Source organism: Rhinoderma darwinii, chromosome 7, assembly GCF_050947455.1.
Source record: "Rhinoderma darwinii isolate aRhiDar2 chromosome 7, aRhiDar2.hap1, whole genome shotgun sequence".
Lineage (NCBI taxonomy): Eukaryota > Metazoa > Chordata > Amphibia > Anura > Rhinodermatidae > Rhinoderma > Rhinoderma darwinii.
The window spans coordinates 113010946-113031537 of NC_134693.1; the positions used below are offsets into that span (position 1 = coordinate 113010946).

Consider the following 20592-nt stretch of genomic DNA (forward strand, 5'->3'; position numbering starts at 1 on the left):
GATAGGACGGAAAAATTTATTGGCGACTTATGTGCTCCCACAGATCCTATACATGCTGCAGAGTCTGCCTATTGAGCTACCAAATAGCTTTTTCAACAGTTTCAGGAGTCTTTTTGTTAAGTTCTTGTGGAAGGAGAAGCATCCCCGGTTGGCTTATCGGCTCCTTACTCTTAAAAAAGCGCAAGGAGGGATGGCATTGCCTGATTTAAAGACATACTATGAAGCGGTCCAATTGTCTCGATGGTCACAACTAGCTAATTTGTCTATAGGGGCTCTTCATCTGGATATGGAAAGAGCGCTCCTCTCGGAGGACTTAGCTCACTTGCTGTGGGTGAAATTACCATTACCTCCACCAAAGGTATTGGTGACTAGGGGAATGCTTAAAGTTTGTCATAAATCGGGTGCTCTGGCCATGTCTAGTGGAAATCTTTCTTTATTGGCTCCGTTGGCTGTTCTACCACATTATGTAAATAAAACGCAAAGTATGAGTTCTTCAATGTGGCAGACACTTAAAACTTATAAAGTAGCGGAGATATTAGATGCAGAAGTTCTACCTGAGTTGGAGGCTCTTAGGACAAGACTTAGGGGAAATGAACCGAATCCTTCTCTTCATAAGGTTAAGGTCTCCTTTCTACATCAACTTAATTTTAAATCAGTATGTCGTAAATTTTTGTCAACTAATGTAAGCTCATATCCGGACCCCACGTGGCTTGAAAATTATTCTCTTTTACCCAATACCCCGACTAAGCCTCTGTCTAAGATACATTCTGGTCTCCTCCTACAACGAGCTCCATCTAAACCACACTTCATTAGAGAATGGGAAGTCGAGCTGGGCTCTATTTTCTCGCAAATGGAGATTGATCTGATACTCTCTCACTCTCACGGGTTCTCTAGATGTGTGAGGTACCAGGAAAATTCGTACAAATTGGTGACAAGATGGTATAGGACACCTGCTTATCTTTATAGAATACATCTAGTTAGCACAGACGTTTGTTGGAGATGTGGCCTGGAGACAGGGACGCTTACACACATATTGTGGTCTTGTCCTAAAATTAAGAATTTCTGGAGGGAGGTGGAAATAGCTATAGGCAAGATAACAGGAAATAATATCCGGTTAACTGGTTCTGTTGTGGTTACCTGTGAAAGATTTTACGCCTTCGAAAAAGAATTTGATAACTTTCCTGGTGTCCACTGCAAAACTTCTAATTCCCTTGTATTGGAGGAAAACAGATCCCCCTACGATAGAGGTCTGGTGGTCTAAAATGCATCAACTATATAGACTTGAGGAGTTGGTAGACTGGAATACTTTCACAAGGGACAGCTTTCTTAAGACATGGCAACTATGGAAGCAATACTTAGAACAATTATCCAGGAACAATTCCAGAAGCCCTGTTTTGCTTAGGTAAATTAATACATGGGGATTACGGGATGAATAATTTCTATACCATGATACTGGATTTATTTTGACGGACGAGACCAGGGACGTTGCAAGGTGCTGACATTCCATAATTTTTCCACCACCAGGGAGACTGTATTTTTTTGTACTGTATCTATCCTTTTATGTAATTATTATTTTCTTTCCTTTACTTTGTGTTTTTATAAGCACACAGTAGGTTACTGATAATTGATTTGTAAAGCATGTCTCTGTTTTTTCTTTCACATTATATTTCATGAAGATATGTCGGGAATTATCCCATTCGCTCAGAGACAATTTTTTCTAAAGATACTTGGACTTATGTAACCTGCTACATTGTAAGAATGTTATTACGATGGATGTAAGGACTGTTTTATATGGTTGTTTTATATGTTAATACCCTTAATAAAAGAGAATTTATAAAAAAAAAAAAATGGCTCGTGGCTGGGTCTTCCAGCACGACAATTACCCGAAACATACAGCCAAGGCAACAAAGGAGTGGCTCAAAAAGAAGCACATTAACCCCTTCCCGCTCCTTGACGTACTATTACGTCATGGCAGCTGTATCGTTCGCGCTCCATGCCGTAATAGTACGTCTCGGGAGTAACGGCCGTTTCGGCCGTCCTCCCGACACATACAGGAGCTGTGACGCTGCTGTCTTGTTCAGCAGCTGTCACAGCTCCTACAGCAGGGACCGATCGCGATGTCCCCGCTGATTAACCCCTTAAAAGCCGCGTTCTATAGAGATCGCGGCTTTTTAGGGGTTAAGCTGCCATCGCCGGCCTGCTACGCGATAGCGGCCGGCGATGGTGACTATGGCAACCGGACACCAAACAATGGCGTCCGGCTATGCCATAGACGGAAGCCTAGTGGGTCCTGACAACGTCAGGACCCACTATGCTTGCTGTCAGTGAGTAGCTGACAGTTCTAATACACTGCACTACGCATGTAGTGCAGTGTATTAGAATAGCGATCAGAGCCTCCTGCCCTCATGTCCCCTAGTGGGACAAAGTAATAAAGTAAAAAAAAAGTTATAAAAAGATGTGTAAAAATAAGAAAATAAAAGATTTAAAAGTAATAAAAGTAAAAATCCCCCCTTTTCCCTTATCAGTCCTTTATTATTAATAAAAATATATAAACAAACAAATAAACTATACATAATTGGTATCGCCGCGTCCGTAACGGCCTGATCTACAAAATTATTTCGTTATTTATCCCGCGCGGTGAACGCCGTAAAATAAAATAATAATAAACCGAACCACAATCACAATTCTTTGGTCACTTCACCTCCCAAAAAATGGAATAAAAAGAGATCAAAAAGTCGCATGTACCTAAAAATGGTACTGATCGAAACTACAGTTCGTTACGCAAAAAATAAGTCCTCGCACGGCTTTATTGATTGAAAAATAAAAACGTTCTGGCTCTTAGAATAAGGCAACACAAAAAGTGAATGATTGTTTACAAAACGTATTTTATTGTGCAAACGCCATAAGACATAAAAAAAAACTATAAACATAGGGTATCGCCGTAATCGTATCGCCCCGCAGAATAAAGTGAATATGTCATTTATAGCGCACGGTGAATGCTGTAAAAAAAAAAGAAAAAAAAACAATAGTACAATTGCTGTTTTTTAGTCACCACGCCACCTAAAAATAGAATAAAAACTGATCAAAAAGCCGCATGCACCCCAAGAAAACTACAATGGATTCCTCAAGGGGTCTAGTTTCCAAATTGGGGTCACTTTTGGGGGGTTCCCAATGTTTTGGCACCACAAGACCTCTTCAAACCGGACATGGTGCCTAATAAAAAAGAGGCCTCAAAATCCCCTAGGTGCTCCTTTGCTTCGGAGGCCGCTGCTTCAGTCCATTACCGCACTAGGGCCACATGTGGGATATTTCTCAAAACTGCAGAATCTGGGCAATACGTATTAAGTTGCGTTTCTCTGATAAATCCTTTTGTGTTATAAAAAAAAAGGGTATAAAGGGGATTTTCTGACAAAAAAAATATGCAAATTTCACCTCTACTTTGCTCTAAATTTTTGTGAAACACCTAAAGGGTTCATAAACTTTCTACATGCTGTTGTGAATACTTTGAGGGGTCTAGTTTCTAAAATGGGGTATTTGATAGGGGTTTCTAATATATGGGCCCCTCAAAACAACTTCAGAACTGAACTGGAACCTAAAAAAATTAATAAATGAGGCAATACTTTGCTTCTTACATTATACTGATAATGAGCAGTGCCCACCCCAAGATGACCCCAGTTTTGACCGTTTGTATAAACGGAGACCCCTATTAGACCGTTCCAGTGCCCGGTTTTCCCAACATACACCCCCGAGAAGTGTATTTCTATTGATGAGTCCCTGGTACATTTTAAAGGGAGGGTTCAATTCCGCGAGTACCTGCCGGGTAAGAGGGCAAGGTATGGCGTGAAGATGTATAAGCTGTGAGAGTGCATCAGGGTATACCTACAGGTTTAGGGTATATGAAGGAAAGGCCACCCCCAAACCAGACTGCATCCTGGACTACAATAGGTACATGGGAGGGATGGACTTGTAAGATCAAGCCCTGAAGCCCTACAGCGCCATGCGGTGTGGTATAAGAAGCTGGCCGGGCACATCATACAGATGACATTGTACAAAGCGTACATGCTACATCGATGTGCAGGCCAGACGGGAACTTTCCTGGAATTTCAAGAGGTGATTATCAAGAACCTAATCTTTAAGGACCATGAAGGGGGGGGCACCCAGTACTTCTGGAAGCAAGCCCACACGCATCGTACCAGGGCAACACTTTCCAGGAGAAGTTCCCCAAACTGGCAAGAAGGGAAAAAGTCAAAAGAGGTGCAAAGTCTGCTATAAGAGGGAAATAAGGGAGGACACAATATATCAATGTGACACGTGTCCCGAATAACCAGAGCTCTGTATGAAAGTGTTTTAAAATTTATCATACATCCCTTGGTTTATAATTTACCCCAATTTTACTTACCCTGATGCACTCCGCACAGCTTATCCCCCCTCGTCTTTCCCCTCTGGACCCTGCTGTGTGTCCAGGCAGCTGATAACAGCCACATGTAGGGTATTGCAATACCCGGGAGAACCCACATTACAGTTTATGGGGTGTAGATCTCCGGTCAAAATGCTCACTACACCTCTAGATGAATGCCTTAAGGGTGTAGTTTTTAAAACGGGGTCACTTCTTGCGGGTTTCAACTGTACTGGTACCTCAGGGGCTTCTGCATACATGACTTCGCACTAGAAAATCCCGAGTAGGCCAAATGGTGGTCCTTTCCTTCTGAGCCCTCCCATGGGCCCAAACGGCAGTTTATCACAACAAATGGGGTATTGCGGCACTCAGAACAAATTGCGCAACAGAATGGGGTATTTTGTTTCTGGTGAAAATAAGAAATTTTCAGCCAAAACTACATATTATTTGACAAAAATAATTTTGTTTTCATTCCCAGCCCAATTCAAATAAGTTCTGTGAAAAAACTATGGGGTCAAAATGGTCACAACACCCATAAATGAATTCCTTGAGGGGTGTAGTTTCCAAAATGGGGTCATTTGTGGTGGGTTTCTATTGCTTTGATACCTCTGGGGCTCTGCAAATGCGACATGGCACCCGAAAACCAATCCAGCTAAATCTGTACTCCAAAGAACACACAGCGCTCCTTTCCTTCTGAGCCCTCCCATGGGCCCAAACAGCAGTTTATCACCACAAATGGGGTATTTCCGCACTCATGACAAATTGGGCAACAAAATTGAGTATTTTATTTCTTGTGAAAATAAGAATTTTTGAGCTAAAACGACATATTATTGTAAAAAATATATTTTTTTTTAATTCCCAGCCCAATTTAAATAAGTTCTGTGAAGAAACTATGGGGTCTAAATGGTCACATTACCCATAAATGAATTCCTTGAGGGGTGTAGTTTCCAAAATGGGGTCACTTCTGGTGGGTTTCCATTGCTTTGATACCTCTGGGGCTCTGCAAATGTGACATGGCACCCGAAAACCAATCCAGCAAAATCTGCACTCCAAAGAACACACAGCGCTCCTTCCCTTCTGAGGCCTCCCATGGGCCCAAACGGCAGTTTATCACCACAAATGGGGTATTGCCGCACTCAGGACAAATTGGGCAACAAAATGGAGTATTTTATTTCTTGTGAAAATAAGAATTTTTGAGCTAAAATGACATATTATTGGAAAAAATATATATTTTTTTAATTCCCAGCCCAATTCAAATAAGTTCTGTGAAGAAACTATGGAGTCTAAATGGTCACATTACCCATAAATGAATTCCTTGAGGGGTGTAGTTTCCAAAATGTGGTCACTTCTGGTGGGTTTCCATTGCTTTGATACCTCTGGGGCTCTGCAAATGCGACATGGCACACAAAAACCAAACCAGCAAAATCTGTACTCCAAAGAACACACAGCGCTCCTTCCCTTCTGAGGCCTCCCATGGGCCCAAACGGCAGTTTATTGCCACAAATGGGGTATTGATGCACTCAGGAGAAATTGGCCAACAAAATTGAGTATTTTGTTCCCTGTGAAAATAAGAAATTTTGGTAAAAAATTACATCTTATTGGAAAAAATGTCATTTTTTAAATGTCACAGCCCAATTGAAATAGGTGCTGTGAAAAAACTGTGCGGTCAAAATGCTAACAACAACCATAAATGAATTCCTTGAGGGGTGTAGTTTCCAAAATGGGGTCACGTTTGGTGGGTTTCTATTGCTTTGATACCTCTGAGGCTCTGCAAATGCGACATGGCACCCGAAAACCAATCCAACAAAATCTGGACTCCAACAAACATATAGCGCTCCTTTCCTTCTGAGCCCTCCCATGGGCCCAAACGGCAGTTTATCACCACAAATGGGGTATTGCCACACTAAGGACAAATTGGGCAACAAAATGGGGTATTTTGTTCCCTGTGAAAATAATAAATTTTGATCACAAATGACATTTTATTGGAAAAAATGAAATTTTTTTCATTTCAGAGCCCAATTCAAATACGTGCTGTGAAAAAACTGTGCGGTCAAAATGGTAACAACAACCCTAAATGAATTCCTTGAGGGGTGTAGTTTCCAAAATGGGGTCACTATTGGGGGATTCCTACTGTTTTGACACCTCAACACCTCTTCAAACCTGGCATGCTGCCTAAAATATATTCTAATAAAAAAAGAGGACTCAAAATGCACTAGGTGCTTCTTTTCTTCTGGGGCTTGTGTTTTAGTCCACGAGCGCAGTAGGGCCACATGTGGGACATTTCTAAAAACTGCAGAATCTGGACAATACATATTTAGTAGTGTTTCTCTGGTAAAAGCTTCTGTGTTACAGAAAAAAAAATGAATAAAATTGAAATTCAGCAAGAAAAATGAAATTTGCAAATTTCACCTCCACTTTGCTTTAATTCCTGTGAAATGCCTGAAGGGTTAAAAAACTTTCTAACTGCTGTTTTGAATACTTTGAGGGGTCTAGTTTTTAAAATGGGGTGTTTTATGGAGGTTTCTAATACATAGGCCCCACAAAGCCACTTCAGAACTCAAGAGGTACCTTAAAAAAAAGGCTTTTGAAATTTTCTTAAAAATATGAGAAATTGCTGTTTATGTTCTAAGCCTTGTAACGTCCAAGAAAAATAAAAGAATGTTCAAAAAACGATGCCAATCTAAAGTAGACATATGGGAAATGTGAACTAGTAACTATTTTGGGTGGTATAAACGTCTGTTTTACAAGCAGATGCATTTAAATTCTGAAAAATGCAATTTTTTCAAAATTTTCTCTAAATTTTGCAATTTTTCACCAATAAACACTGAATATATCGACCAAATTTTACCATGAACATGAAGCCCAATGTGTCACGAGAAAACAATCTCAGAATCGCTTGGGTAGGTTTAAGCATTCCGACGTTATTACCACATAAAGTGAAATATGTCAGATTTAAAAAATGGGCTCTGAGCCTTAAGGCCAAAACTAGGCTGCGTCCTTAAGGGGTTAAGGTCATGGAGTGGCCTAGCCAGTCTCCAGACCTTAATCCCATCAAAAACTTATGGAGGGAGCTGAAGATCCGAGTTGCCAAGCGACAGCCTCGAAATCTTAATGATTTACAGATGATCTGCAAAGAGGAGTGGGCCAAAATTCCATCTAACATGTGTGCAAACCTCATCATCAACTACTAAAAATGTCTGACTGCTGTGCTTGCCAACAAGGGTTTTGCCACCAAGTATTAAGTCTTGTTTGCCAAAGGGATCAAATACTTATTTCTCTCTTTGACAGTGGTCAAACTTACAAAATCAGCAAGGGATCAAAAACTTATTTCCTTCACTGTAAGTGCACGATATGTTATACCCAGATTGTGCCCCTGAAGACAAATACATCATAAACTGTTAAGCGGGTTCTCCCGGGTATGGCGATGCCATATAAGTGGATGTAAACTGCTGTTTGGGCACACTGAAGGGTTCAGAATGGAGGGAGCGCCATTTGGCTTATGAAGCACAGATTTTGCTTGGTAATTTTTCTGTTTGGGGTTTTGCTGGTATTTCAGTTTATAATCTGGGGGCATATGTAAACTGTGCGGAGTACATCAGTAGATAATAAGAGGATATAATAATGCGGTAAATAAATAATAATCCGCAGTTCTGTGGCCTGTGTCGCACTGATAAATGGTGCCCGATCTTATTCCCCTTTTGGATCGCACTCTGCACATTTTGTGTCGCCATATTCTGAGAGCCATAACTTTTTTTTTGTGACAGAGCGGTGTGACTAAAAAACAGCAATTCTGCTATTGTTTTTATCCTTTTTTTTTACAGCGTTCACCGTGTACTATAATTGACATATTTACTTTATTCTGTGGGTCAGTACGATTCTGGCGATACCAAATTTATATTGCTTTTTTATGTTTTACAACTATTTGCACAATAACATTTATTTTGTAAAAATAATGTATTTTTTCTGTTGCCACAATCTGAGAACCACAACTTTAAAAAAATGTTTTGGTCGACAGAACTGTATGAGGGCTTGTTTTTTGCAAGACGAGCTATATGTTTTTTTATTGGTACCATTTTTGGATACATGCAACTTTTTGATCACTTTTTATTCAAAGGTGACCAAAAACATAGCAATTCTGGTATTGTTTTTTTATTATTTATTTTTATGGCGTTCACTGCATTGGATAAATTACATCATATTTTTATAGTTCAGGCCATTACGGATGCGGCAATACCAATTCTGTATAGTTTATTATTTTTTCTAATAATTAAGTACTTGATAATGGAAAAAGGGTGAGTTTTAAATGTATTACTTTAAATTCTTACTTTTTTATTTTTGTATAACATTTTTTAACATTTTTTTTTCATCTCACTAGCGACTTGAAGGTCCAACTGTCCGATCGCTGTTATAATATCCTACAATTCTTATGTATTGCAGCATATTATACCTGTCAAATAGCTACAAATGTATACCACAAAACCATATAGCAAAACGACACATGGTCAATAACAAAATATCTTTATTAGTGCAATAAATACAGACAAAATAATATAATCTCATAAAAACTGTTAAAATCATCTAAAACAAAGGATTGCAGTGGTGGTCAGAAAATACACAACATCAAATATATAGTTATTTATATGGAGCAAACAATGAATCACAACTCGGTTAGATCAGGCAAAAGTCACAAAGTAAAGACGAGGCTGGACGGCAGCACGGAGGGCTTAAGGGAAAGCCTCCATGACTGCCATAGGAGGGAAGGTTAGCCAATCAGGGGGCAAAGGGTTAGTGGAGGCAGGGAGAGGGAGGAGATGGAGAGGGGAGGAGTTGGGGTTCGGTATCTGTTCCTCCCGCTGTTTTCGGCATTGAGCCGGAAGCAGCGGGAGGAATAACAGGTAAAAAAGTTAGCTCCCACTGCCCTGCTTACCTGCGAGTATGGCGTCTCCAGTCAGCATGCTTGATCAGCTGCGCGCGGCAGCTGAGTTCCACGGTCCGGGGTGGTTGGAGGAGACGGTGGCAGCGCTGGCCAGGATACCTCAGGCGGGCCCGTCTTCGCTCTGTGTCGGCTGCTAGCCCGGATGCGCTCCCCTCCCCCACCCCTTTCTCTGGCGCTGGTGACATGGTGGTGGGGGGGGAGAGTTGCTAATTGCTGCCCCTGCTGAAATAAAGCAGAGGGCATCGTCGGGAGCGGCGGTTGCTCAGGCTCGGTCACCCCGCCGCTTCCGGCGGTCCCGCCCACCTGAACGGTTGAGTCCGGATGTGGTCCAGCGGGCTCGACGTACAGGGGGAGCCCTTCTAAGGACACTGTAAGCCAGCTGCTGGGACGGCCGCCTCCTCCCAGGGCCTGCGTCCTGGCAGGAATCCCCAGCCATGACGGGGCTCGGCGGTTTACAGGGAGTCGCAGGCCGGGCTTCCTGTTACGCCACTGCCTTCAGATGCAGTGTCCAGGGTGCAGTCCACGGCCGCCCCACATGGTGATGTGCCGGCCAGGGGGCAGGCTTCGGTGAGGATGCCAAGAACAGCGACGACGACGAGGCAACAGGTCCGGTCGGAAGTCTGGGGCCTTGCGGTCAGGCGGCAGGTCGCCGGCCCCTCTGTCAGCATGCCGGGGTCCCCGTGTCAGAGATGTTGGTGCGAGTGCCAGTCGTCAGCGAGAGAGGATCTGGAAGATGGAGAGCTGGACGAGTCGCAGTGCGGTCAGAATTTTCCGGCTGGCGGGAACACAGCGACTGGGCAGCCTGGTGGGTGCGTAACTCCTACTTTGCCGTATCCAGCAATTTTCATGTCGGGTGTTGGGGGTGGGGCAACGAGCGCGGAAGTATCGGCTGTCCGTAGTGGCGTTGCCAGGCGCGATGGCTTATCGGATTTAGTGGGTATTTTGCGCAAGTTAGTCGGGCGCTTAGATAGGGCTGCGGCGCCTGCAGTTCCGGCGGGGTCCCCGGCGGTGGTCTGGGAAGGTCCTTGTGATGTACAGCCGCGGTCCCTGGTTGGGGAAGTTTCAGGGGCATCCAAGGAAGCAGTGGCAGTGTCTGTTCAAACCAAGGCGCAGAAGGACGGGGATAGAATTTGGCTTGATGATCGTGCTCGGGGCGAGGTTTATGTCTGTTTTGACGGTCCTTTAGGGGCCCACCTTAAACAGGAGGTTCGGGAATGGATTTGGAAGGACGAGTACGTGGACATTTTTTCTCTTTTGCCGCTTGCGAAGTTCAACTTGGATAAGGGCAAGCGGGATGAGAGTAAGAAGGAGGAAGAGGAGCGTCGGCGATATAGGCTTATCCCGCAGACGTTCGTGAATTGGTCGCAAGATTTTGGCGAGTGTGATTGGGGAAAAGGCGCCTGAAAATTGCTCAGCGTTGTTTTGTTATTTCGATGCCATCGGGGAGGCTCATCAGGCGTACGGGGGTCAGGTGTGGTTGCGGTATGATGAGCAGTTTCGCCAGCGGAAGGCGGTCCGGCCGGCGTTTTTTGTGGGATCAGAAGAATATTGCGCTTTGGTTGTGGGTGACGGCCCCGGTTAAGCAGTCCTTTCCCGGAAGCATTGGCCAAGGAGGTCAGTCTAGTCAGTCCGGACAGGGCTCTGGGTCAATACTCGGGTTCTGCTGGCAATTCAATGATGGCCAGTGTAAGTTCGGGGCCACTTGTAAATTTAAGCATGTCTGTTCGGAGTGCAACGGCTCCTCGCATGGGGCTGCAAAATGTATGCGAAAAGGGAAGTGGTCAGGCACTCAGTCCTCCTCCATTGGTCAAGGGGCTGTCGCCGGTGAGGGTGGAAAGGATGGCCCCGTATCTAAATGAATATCCGAATAGGGTTGCAGCCAAGTTAATTTATGAGGGGTTTTTGTTTGGTTTTGTTATTCCCCCTCCTCCGTATGAGGTTCCGCTTACACGGCGCAATCTTAAGTCGGCTTATTTGCACTCGGCGGTCGTTTCGAAAAAACTTTTGAAGGAAGTTTCGTTGGGTCGCATGGCCGGGCCTTTTGTCGAGCCGCCGATAGAGAATCTAGTGGTATCCCCCTTGGGAATTGTGCCGAAGCGGGAGCCCCATAAATTCCGTTTGATTCAGCATTTGTCTTTTCCCAGGGGGTCGTCGGTATATGATGGGATAGATCACGATTTATGCTCGGTTGTTTACACGTCATTTGACAAAGCGGAGGTGTTAGTGCGTGAGGCGGGGCCTGGGGCGTTGTTGGCAAAAACTGACATTGAGGCGGCTTTTCGCTAGCTGCCGGACCATCCGGAGAGCCAACGGCTGTTGGGTTGCTTCTGGAACGGGGGGTTTTATGTCGATAGGTGTCTTCCAATGGGGTGCTCCCTTTCTTGCGCATACTTCGAGGCATTTAGTAGCTTTGTGGAATGGGTGACGAAGGGCGTAGCTGGGGTGGATTCGTTAATACATTATCTTGACGATTTTTTGTGCGTCGGCCCTAGCGGTTCCCCTATTTGCGGTTATTTATTGTATTCCTTGCAGAAGGTTGCGACGGATTTTGGAATTCCTCTGGCGCCTGGTAAAACTGAGGGCCCTGTCCCTACCATCTGTTTTTTAGGGATCTAAATTGATTCGGTTGCAATGCAATTCGATTGCAATTCGAGTGCAGGCTTCCTGAGGATAAATTACTGTCATTGCGTCAAGAGGTGAGGCGTGCCTGCCGATTGAAGAAGATCACTTTGCGTGATCTCCAGTCTCTGCTGGGGAAGTTGAACTTTGCCAGTCGGATTTTGCCAATGGGTAGAGATTTTAGTAGGGATTGGCGGCAGCGACGGCGGGTATCCGGGCATCCCCTCATTTCGTGAGAATTGTGGTGGAACACAGGGCGGATCTGCAGGTCTGGGACGCGTTTCTCGGGCAATATAATGGTAGATCGTTGTGGATGTCGCCGGTACAGGATATGAGCGAGTTGGAGCTGTTTACTGATGTGGCGGTGTCCGGTGGTTTTGGTGCGTATGCAGGAGGTCAATGGTGTGCGGGGGACTGGCCACACAGCTGGGTGATCAGTGGTCTTACACGGAATCTGGCCCTGCTCGAGCTGTTCCCCATCATGGTTATGGTGACCATTTGGGGGCACATTCTCAGGGATAAAAAGGTTTGTTTCCACTGCGATAACATGGGAGTGGTGTTAGCGATTAATAACGTATCGGCATCTTCTCCACCTGTGGTTCAGTTGTTGCATCACTTAGTCTTGGTGTGCTTGACCTTAAACACGTGGGTGGTTGCGGTGCATGTACCGGGGGTTTACAATTGTATCGCTGATGCTCTTTCTCGCTCGCAGTGGGATCAATTTCGTCAATTGGCACCGGGAGCGGAGCTGTTCGGTTTGGCTTGCCCGGAACATCTATGGGATCTGATTTCGGTCCCGTGGAACGGTTGATCGAACGGTCGTTGGCTAGTGCGACTTGGAGTACTTATTCGGCTTGTTGGCAGCAGTGGGAGGAGTGGGTAAGAGTGTTGGGTAACGTCAGCACGGATCAAGACAGGTTGGTGGCATTGTTATACTGGTTGGGGGATGCTTTGGAGGCGGAGTTTTCTCTGGCTAAGGTAAATCGTTTCATTGCTGGGTTGGCATTTGGATTTAAATTACGGGGTTTTCAGGATGTGTCCAAGAATTTTTTGGTAAGGCAAGCTGTGAAGGGTTTGTGTCGCGGCAGGGCTGAAGCAGATCAGAGGCGACCCGTGTCTTTTACCCTTCTTGGTTCGTTGGGCGCATTGCTGGGGGCTGTTTGTAATTCGCCTTATGAGGTAGAGTTGTTTCGTTTGGCTTTTTCTCTAGCGTTTTTTGGAGCACTCAGAATTGGTGAGTTGGTTTCTCCTAGTGCGGTGAGGGCTGGGGGATTGCGACAGGCTGATGTGGGTCTATATGGGGATAGACTCGGGTTGTTTTTGTGGCGGTACAAGACTGATCAAGTAGGACGGGGTAAGCGGATAGTGTTGTTTGCCCTCCCGGGGTCGGCGATGTGTCCGGGCATTTGTGTTCGACACAGGGATTTGGAGTCAGGAGTTGGAAGATATTGGCGGAGTGATGGAGTACATTTGACCGAGGTTGGAATTGATTTGTGGAGCCTGTCCTTAGCAGAAGGAATTGAGAGGGCGGTGGTGGTTTGGAGGGACTCACAGGCTTAAGGTGGTCAAGGCCTGTTTCGCTGTGGCGGGGGGAGTCCTGGAGGTTGGTCAGTACAAAATGGTGGGGGTTCGCATCGGGGGTATGCGTCCCCCAAAGAGGTATATAATTTGAAGACTTCATAGGGTGTTATCCCTTTGAAGTGGTCTTCTGGTGGTTGGAGCCATCAGCAGAGGTGAGCGGTACCTCCGAGCTGGTTTACGGCTGGAGGTAAATAGTTGTTGGTTGGTTTTTCAGATGGCTAACTTAAAAGGAAAATCTGTAAAAAAATCTGGCTTCAAGGACTTCCCCTGCTCTGTTTAGTGTTAAAATGTTGATTGTTATTTATGATTCTGACCCATGTTGGGTCATGTGAATTATAGGAGGAATTCTCTGGTCGAATTCCTAAAGTAGTTATCCAAATGTTTTGGATTAAATTGTATTTCAAAAATAATTTAAATTAATAAACGGCTGCTGTGGCCATTTCACATCCAATCTCGGTTGTCACATGTCCTTATTTGGTGGATGGGTGGAAAAGGGGAATAAAAGGTAAAATAGCACATGACCCTACTTAGGCCAGTCAAGACGAGGCTGGACTGCAGCACGGAGGGCTTAAGGGAAAGCCTCCATGACTGCCATAGGAGGGAAGGTTAGCCAATCAGGGGGGAAAGGGTTAGTGGAGGCAGGGAGAGGGAGGAGATGGAGAGTGGAGGAGTTGGGGTTCGGTATCTGTTCCTCCCGCTGTTTTCGGCATTGAGCCGGAAGCAGCGGGAGGAATAACAGGTAAAAAAGTTAGCTCCCACCCTCCCGCCCTGAATTGGGTTGTGTCTTTCGGGATTGGGTTTGTTTTTTGTGCGTTTGTCTATTTTCTTGTGCTTATGATGTATGCTTGTGTAAAATAGCAAAAAAAATATTATAGAGGGAGTAAAGAAAAAGGTTTCAAAAATGAAACAGAAAGACTGCCTAGATAACAAGGAACAGGGAAAAGTTATACCTTGTAAAAAAGCAAGATGGAAAAAAGAGAAAGAAAAATTTGGACTGACATTATTTTGCTAAATATAATGGTAATATTGAAGAAATTAAAAGAATCCTAAAGAGAAATTGGGAAATACTATTAAGTGATCTGTTTTTGAAAGATGAAGTAAGAAGGGCCCCACAAATGATCGTAAAAAGACCAAGGATAATAAATGATATAGTCGCACCATCCTATCCAAAAAAATAAGAAATACTAAAGAAAGGAATAGGGTTTGGGAATAATATTAGAGTTTGAGAACGAGTAAAGTAAATGAGTCTTTACTATTCCCCATAGATTCATATTGGTTGTTTTTATCCTATTTTATTAATATATGTATTTTTGCATGGAAAAAGAAATATAAGAAATTCCCTGTATTAAATAATGTAATTGGGATGAAGTATTAGAGGAATAGAAAGGGTAAAAGAGCGAGAAAGAGCCTCTTCCGAAACATCTGCCATAGAGAGATATGTCCATTGTAGGAAGTATAAAGAGATTTAGGCCCAGATCACACTGAGTTTTTTTACGCTGATTTTGACACGGAAACCGCATTGGAATCAGCACCAAAAAACGGCCGAAACTGTCTTCTATTAATTTCAATGGAAGGCGGAGGCGTTTCTTTTCTGCAGCAGCTTTTAGCGGCTCGCTGTTCCGCCTCTGACCTCCCATTGAAATCAATGAGAGGCAGAGAAAGTGTTTTTCACAGTGTTTTTTGCACGCGGCGCGCAGTGGCCACGGGCGAAAAACGCAATGGTAAATGCTGCGCAAATCGCAGGCAGGTCAAAGTCTGCCTCAAAATTTTTCTGCCTGCAAAAAAACTCTGTGTGAACAGGGCCTTAGAGTTCGGAACGTCACTTCCGGTATTGCGTGAGAAAACGTAGAAAGGTTTGTTTATATAATATAGAGATATTTAAATTGTTTCAATGCTGTGAAACATAGTATTCCTGATGAAGGGGGCTGCCCCGATACAACTGACACAGTAGGTTTTATACGTTTTAATACTTTTTACTATATTAAATATCTGCTCCTATGCACTCTTACTAGGGTCCTGACGCTGAAGGGCTCCTACCACACCACTCGTCGTAGTGACTACTGCACCCAGTCCAGTACAATTCAGGAGTGTACTACTAGGCCACATCTCAGGCCTGCAGGGCAACCATTCATCACTGCAGCTATCTAAGCGGCCCTCTAATACATGGAACGTTCTTTATCCTAATCAGGACCTTGTTACAGCCTCTCCTGGGTTTGAGCACAGTACTGCTCGGCTGACCACAGGGTCCCATGCCAGGCTGACTATTCTCACAGCCCCAGTAGACTCCTCAGAGCGAACCACTCTAGGCTGACGGTACTCTTCAGCCACGCATGTTTCAGTGACAGCCTACACTTATAGGCCTACCCCTACATAGGATAGGCCTTCTCTATCAGCCTACAGACCATAAGAGGTCATTTTGTTAGCTTATTTTCTGCTTTGTTATTGACTCTCACCGTCTCACCTGACTTCATGGTGGCGCAGCGCATCACTGCCATTACACTCTGATCCCAGCCAGCACCAGGCTCTTTCTTTCCAAACCCCCTGTACCTCCCCTGTCACTGTCCAGCAGCCTCTCATTGCTATGTACAGTGACATCACTGCACATAAGACAGTGCCACTGGGAACTGCGGCCTGTCCTACTACCAACCGGTAAGACAAAACCTTCTATACAGTGAAACACAACAGATACACAAATATACATTAACAGTGAGCACCTAAACAGTTAATATAAAGAAACAGGCAACCAATTTAATAACATAATCAGTTTATCAGCTGGAAATGGAGGTTATACGGCTCGCCCTCATTACAAGCTGCTTGCAATCGACCAACTCATTTATCTGGGATCTGCATGAATTTAAGGGTCTGTTCTGGGATTTGAATTTATTCAGAGGTCTTGGTCAGGTATCTAAATCCATTTTCTTTACTCTGGTTTGGGGTCTGAATTTAGCGGTCTGGTCTGTGGTCTGCAATTAATTGAGGGGTCTGGTCTGAGGTCTGACATTATTTAGATGTCTGGTCTAGGGTCTGCATTCATTTTATTTACTCTGTTTTGGGGTTTACATTTTGGAGTCTTGCCTGGGGTCTGCAGTTAATTGGGTCTGTTCTGGGGTCTGGTCTAGGGTCTGAATTTATATAGGGGTTTAGGCTGGTGTCTAAATTTATTTGGTGGTCTGGTCTGGGGTCTGCATGAATTAAGGGGTCTATTTTGTGGTCTGAATTCTTTACGTTGCTCTAGAAGCTGAAGATGGCTGCAGAAGTGAAGAACTAAAGATATCTCAGCAGCAAACTCTGTAATGTTATGTCAGGAGAAGTCATCATAGCGGTCCTGGCTGGGTGGAGATAAAATGGAAAGAGAAAGTCTACAATCAGAAAAGACGTCACCTGTGATTTACCCATTTTAAGGCGGACCTGTCAGCTCTCCTGATATGGAGCATCTTTACTCAGAACTCTGTGTTGTGATGGTCTTCTGTTATTTTTCCTGGAAATGTGAAAATAAGGCCATCATGGAAACGCATTGGCATGCAACTAATTGATTTTAGCTACAAATCAACAGCCGCAGTACAAAGCTATACATTGAGTTTCATGCAACCCTTAAATAAGTAATAGAATTTAAAAATAAGATCAATTAAAATCAATCAGTCTCTGTGAAGTCCTAGCCTAAATAGCAATTGAGTGTTAGCATTCACCTTGTCTATAGAATGTATCCCTATGTAAGGCCAAGTACCGGCAAGGACCGCAGGGTTAGTCGCAAGCAATAAAATACAGTAGACCCAAGTAATGCAAACAACAAATTCTTTACTGACCAGTGGTATATAAACATCCACAAGGGGATGTAAACACTACTCTACAAAAAAAGAGGCACAATCTCTTTCAAACATTACACAAATAATGGCGCAATGCGGCATGGGTGGCACACCAGCTTCTTTTGCTTGTTGGACGGAGCATTAACTCATCCTTGCTTCGCTTTAGGAGTAAGTCCTCTTCTTCAAACATCTGCCCATTTATTTCAATAGGAAAAACGGCGTTCTGTTCCGACGGGCCGTTTTTTTTAAAAAACGGCAGCGAAAAAGAAGTGCAGGTCACTTCTTGGGACGTTTTTGGAGCCATTTACATAGACTCTATTGAAAACAGCTCCAAATACGGCCGTAAAAAACGCAGCGAAAAACGCAGCGAAAATCGCAAGTGGCTTAAAAAAACGTTTGAAAATCAGGAGCTGTTTTCCCTTGAAAACAGCTCCGTATTTTCAGACGTTTTTGAGTTTGCGTGTGAACATACCCTAACTGCAAATTAACCTGCCATACATATTGGGGAGAAAAAGAAGGAAAGTTTGTGCTCCTGGACTGTGCAATACAAAATCTTCAATGTATCATTGTCTCAATTTATTTACCGCCACCCTTTAATCCTTATGTCTTTGGTGTGGTACAGGAGTTTATTGATAAAAAGCCCTTGCAGATTATCCACTGCTACTAATTGGCGACTTCAATGGAGTAATGGACTTTAGTATGGACAAATGTAACAGGTGGGAGGGGGTTTAGGATGGTTACTGCCCCGCAGAGGAAATTGCACAGCAAGAACTTCAGACGACACAGGTATAAGATGCTGAACAGAACTTTACTCCAACAGAGGCACAGTCTTCACGGTTATAATATTTAGTACATAAGCTTGACGGTTTCACTAATAAATAGGCTCTATACTTGGCGGTTTCTGATTTAACTTGTGAGAATGGGACAATGTGTTTGCTATGGTTCAGTCTCAACTTAAACTTGTGCTGCAGAGGGTCTTTGTTCTCATATGAAATGCTGAGCTAGCGATACGCCATTCAGGCTAGCAATACAAAGTATTTTTGGTTGATCAGTCACTTTGTAACTTCTGCCCTAACTGGCAATCTCAACTGGCAGCTCTCATCCTGCCCGTTTGTCCAATCTGAGATCTGTGGGGATTGTGTCACCCTAGCGGCTTCCCTGCTTAATGTGATTGTCTCCGCTTGTAAAGAGAGCCCAACATTACATTTTATGGAACTGAAATTTAAACAACTATCAAATATATCAATATTTTACATCTCCTGTCACTTTTTGTCCAACACAGGATCTAATCCAGTACATATGGCGGCACGTTCCATACTCTCTGTATTGTGTACATATGATACAATGTCCTGTCACCTACCACTGGATTAAACGCGATGTCACACAAATAGCGCTGTGAAGGGTCGGATAAGTGAATTGTATACACTGTGGTAAGTTGTAGCCGGGCACTGAACACACTAATAAATACCAGTCACACTTATGAATTGATGTTAAAGATTTATTTAAGGTTTTTGTGGATCAAAATATATAATGGTAAAGATGATGTTATACAAGATTCAGCAAAAACAATGGAAGATGTCACAGTATATACTGTAGTATCAGTAAGTGGTGGGAAATCTGTATTCCAGAGACACAGGAAGAGATGACATGTTCTCCTGTTCTGGGCCTGGTCTTCTGGGTAACATTGATGCACCGGTAACCACACTGATGTCTCTTCTGTGACAGATGTAGAAAATTTTAAGTCTCGCCATTGGAATACTTGTAAGATGGCGGGTTCTGCCCTCGGTTGTTATTGGCATTGATGTTGATGGTCTGTTTGTATCTGCTGACTTTTTCTGGGGGGAGAAGCACACAATCCTATTAAATATTCATCATTCAGGCTGCTTACCAAATATAGAGGGGACATATCTAGAGGAACTTACCTTTCTATCAGCAATGATGGCGGCTCCTCCGGTCACAGGGAGCGCAGTTCTCACAAGATATACTGCGGAATTGATGTTTATGCTGCAAGAGAAATATTTGCTATTAATGCTCAACTAATGTGTGTTTCTTGGCAGTCACAAAATCTAGAAGAGGTTTTATTGTGGATTTTCCTATTTGATCCTAGGGGTTACACTACAAACCTTGAAGATGATTGATCCAAGCGATGGGTTGGATCTAAAGCTGCGCTGTTCAGGATGTTACAGGAACTTTCTGATGTTCACAAAGGTGGAATCATTGTTTTATGCACCTGAGATGGTAAATGTTCCTTAGGAGTCCTGCAAGATGCCAAGTAATGTCTTACATCAATAATAATGTTCCTTGTATCTATCATGTAGTTTCTGCCGCTTACGGCACTTTTCTAAAAAAGTGGACAGAGAGTAGCTGAAGCAGCAGAGCCCCCAGCAGCCGACACATTTATCATAATAACATGGATTATTAGTTATTAAGGTGTGGGCCTTTTAATAAATTAGGCACATTTTACTCCAAGTTTTTTTATATTAAGACCGGTGTATGAAACGTCAGTCTTAATGAATTCCCACCAATCTATTATACTACATACACGCTTACAGTTTTCTTCTAAAACCCATAACCTTCATTTAGAAATTAAATAAATATCTGAATACAAGAAAATTGAACTAGAAGATAGAATGACTTATTTACAATTTCTTTATGTTGGTTGATAAAATAAATTACTGATACAGAGGAAGACTTAAGAGATGGAAGAACATTCTCACATCAAACATAATAGACAAGTACAATGCTCTCACCTTATGTGCTGTAAGGACATGAACAGACGCAGCTACTTTTTTTGTCCTAACCTCCTAATGCCCTTCAAATAGATCTTGCGGTCAAAGCGTCCACCAGCCAATGGGATGCTGGAATGAGAAATATATTGATGTAAGACATATGATAATGTTAGCAGGTAACCACACAATAATTGTTTTGTTTCACATCCTAGATTACTCCAGTACTGTCACCCAGGTATACAGCCACCTACCCCAAAGTGTGAGCTCTGGCTATAAGGCCCATGTAGTAATGGCGGCTACTGAAAGAATCATACCAACAACATGGAGGAAATCATGACTTACTTATCTGAACCAGGTCTGAGCTTTACTTCAAAGATACCAAAAACGGGTCGGTGGTCTGAGGTCTTCAAAACAGGGCAAGAGTCGTATTTCAGGACTCGCACATCTCCCTCGTATTGGCTTTTAAACAACACCCTGTCCTGTAGAGGTCATAAAAATAACAAATATCATCAGTGCAATCATATTATA

At 43.5% G+C, this 20592-nt stretch overlaps 1 long non-coding RNA gene across 1 annotated transcript; it reads right to left on the minus strand.

The window, feature by feature from the left end:
* Window positions 1-18832: 18832 nt before the first annotated feature.
* LOC142657341 (uncharacterized) lies at window positions 18833-20538 on the minus strand. Its single transcript, XR_012849903.1, has 5 exons — window positions 20407-20538; window positions 20086-20193; window positions 19459-19593; window positions 19258-19339; window positions 18833-19170 (listed from the first exon to the last, which is right to left on the minus strand). It is a non-coding gene; the product is annotated as an uncharacterized LOC142657341 (long non-coding RNA).
* Between the last annotated feature and the right edge of the window lie 54 nt (window positions 20539-20592).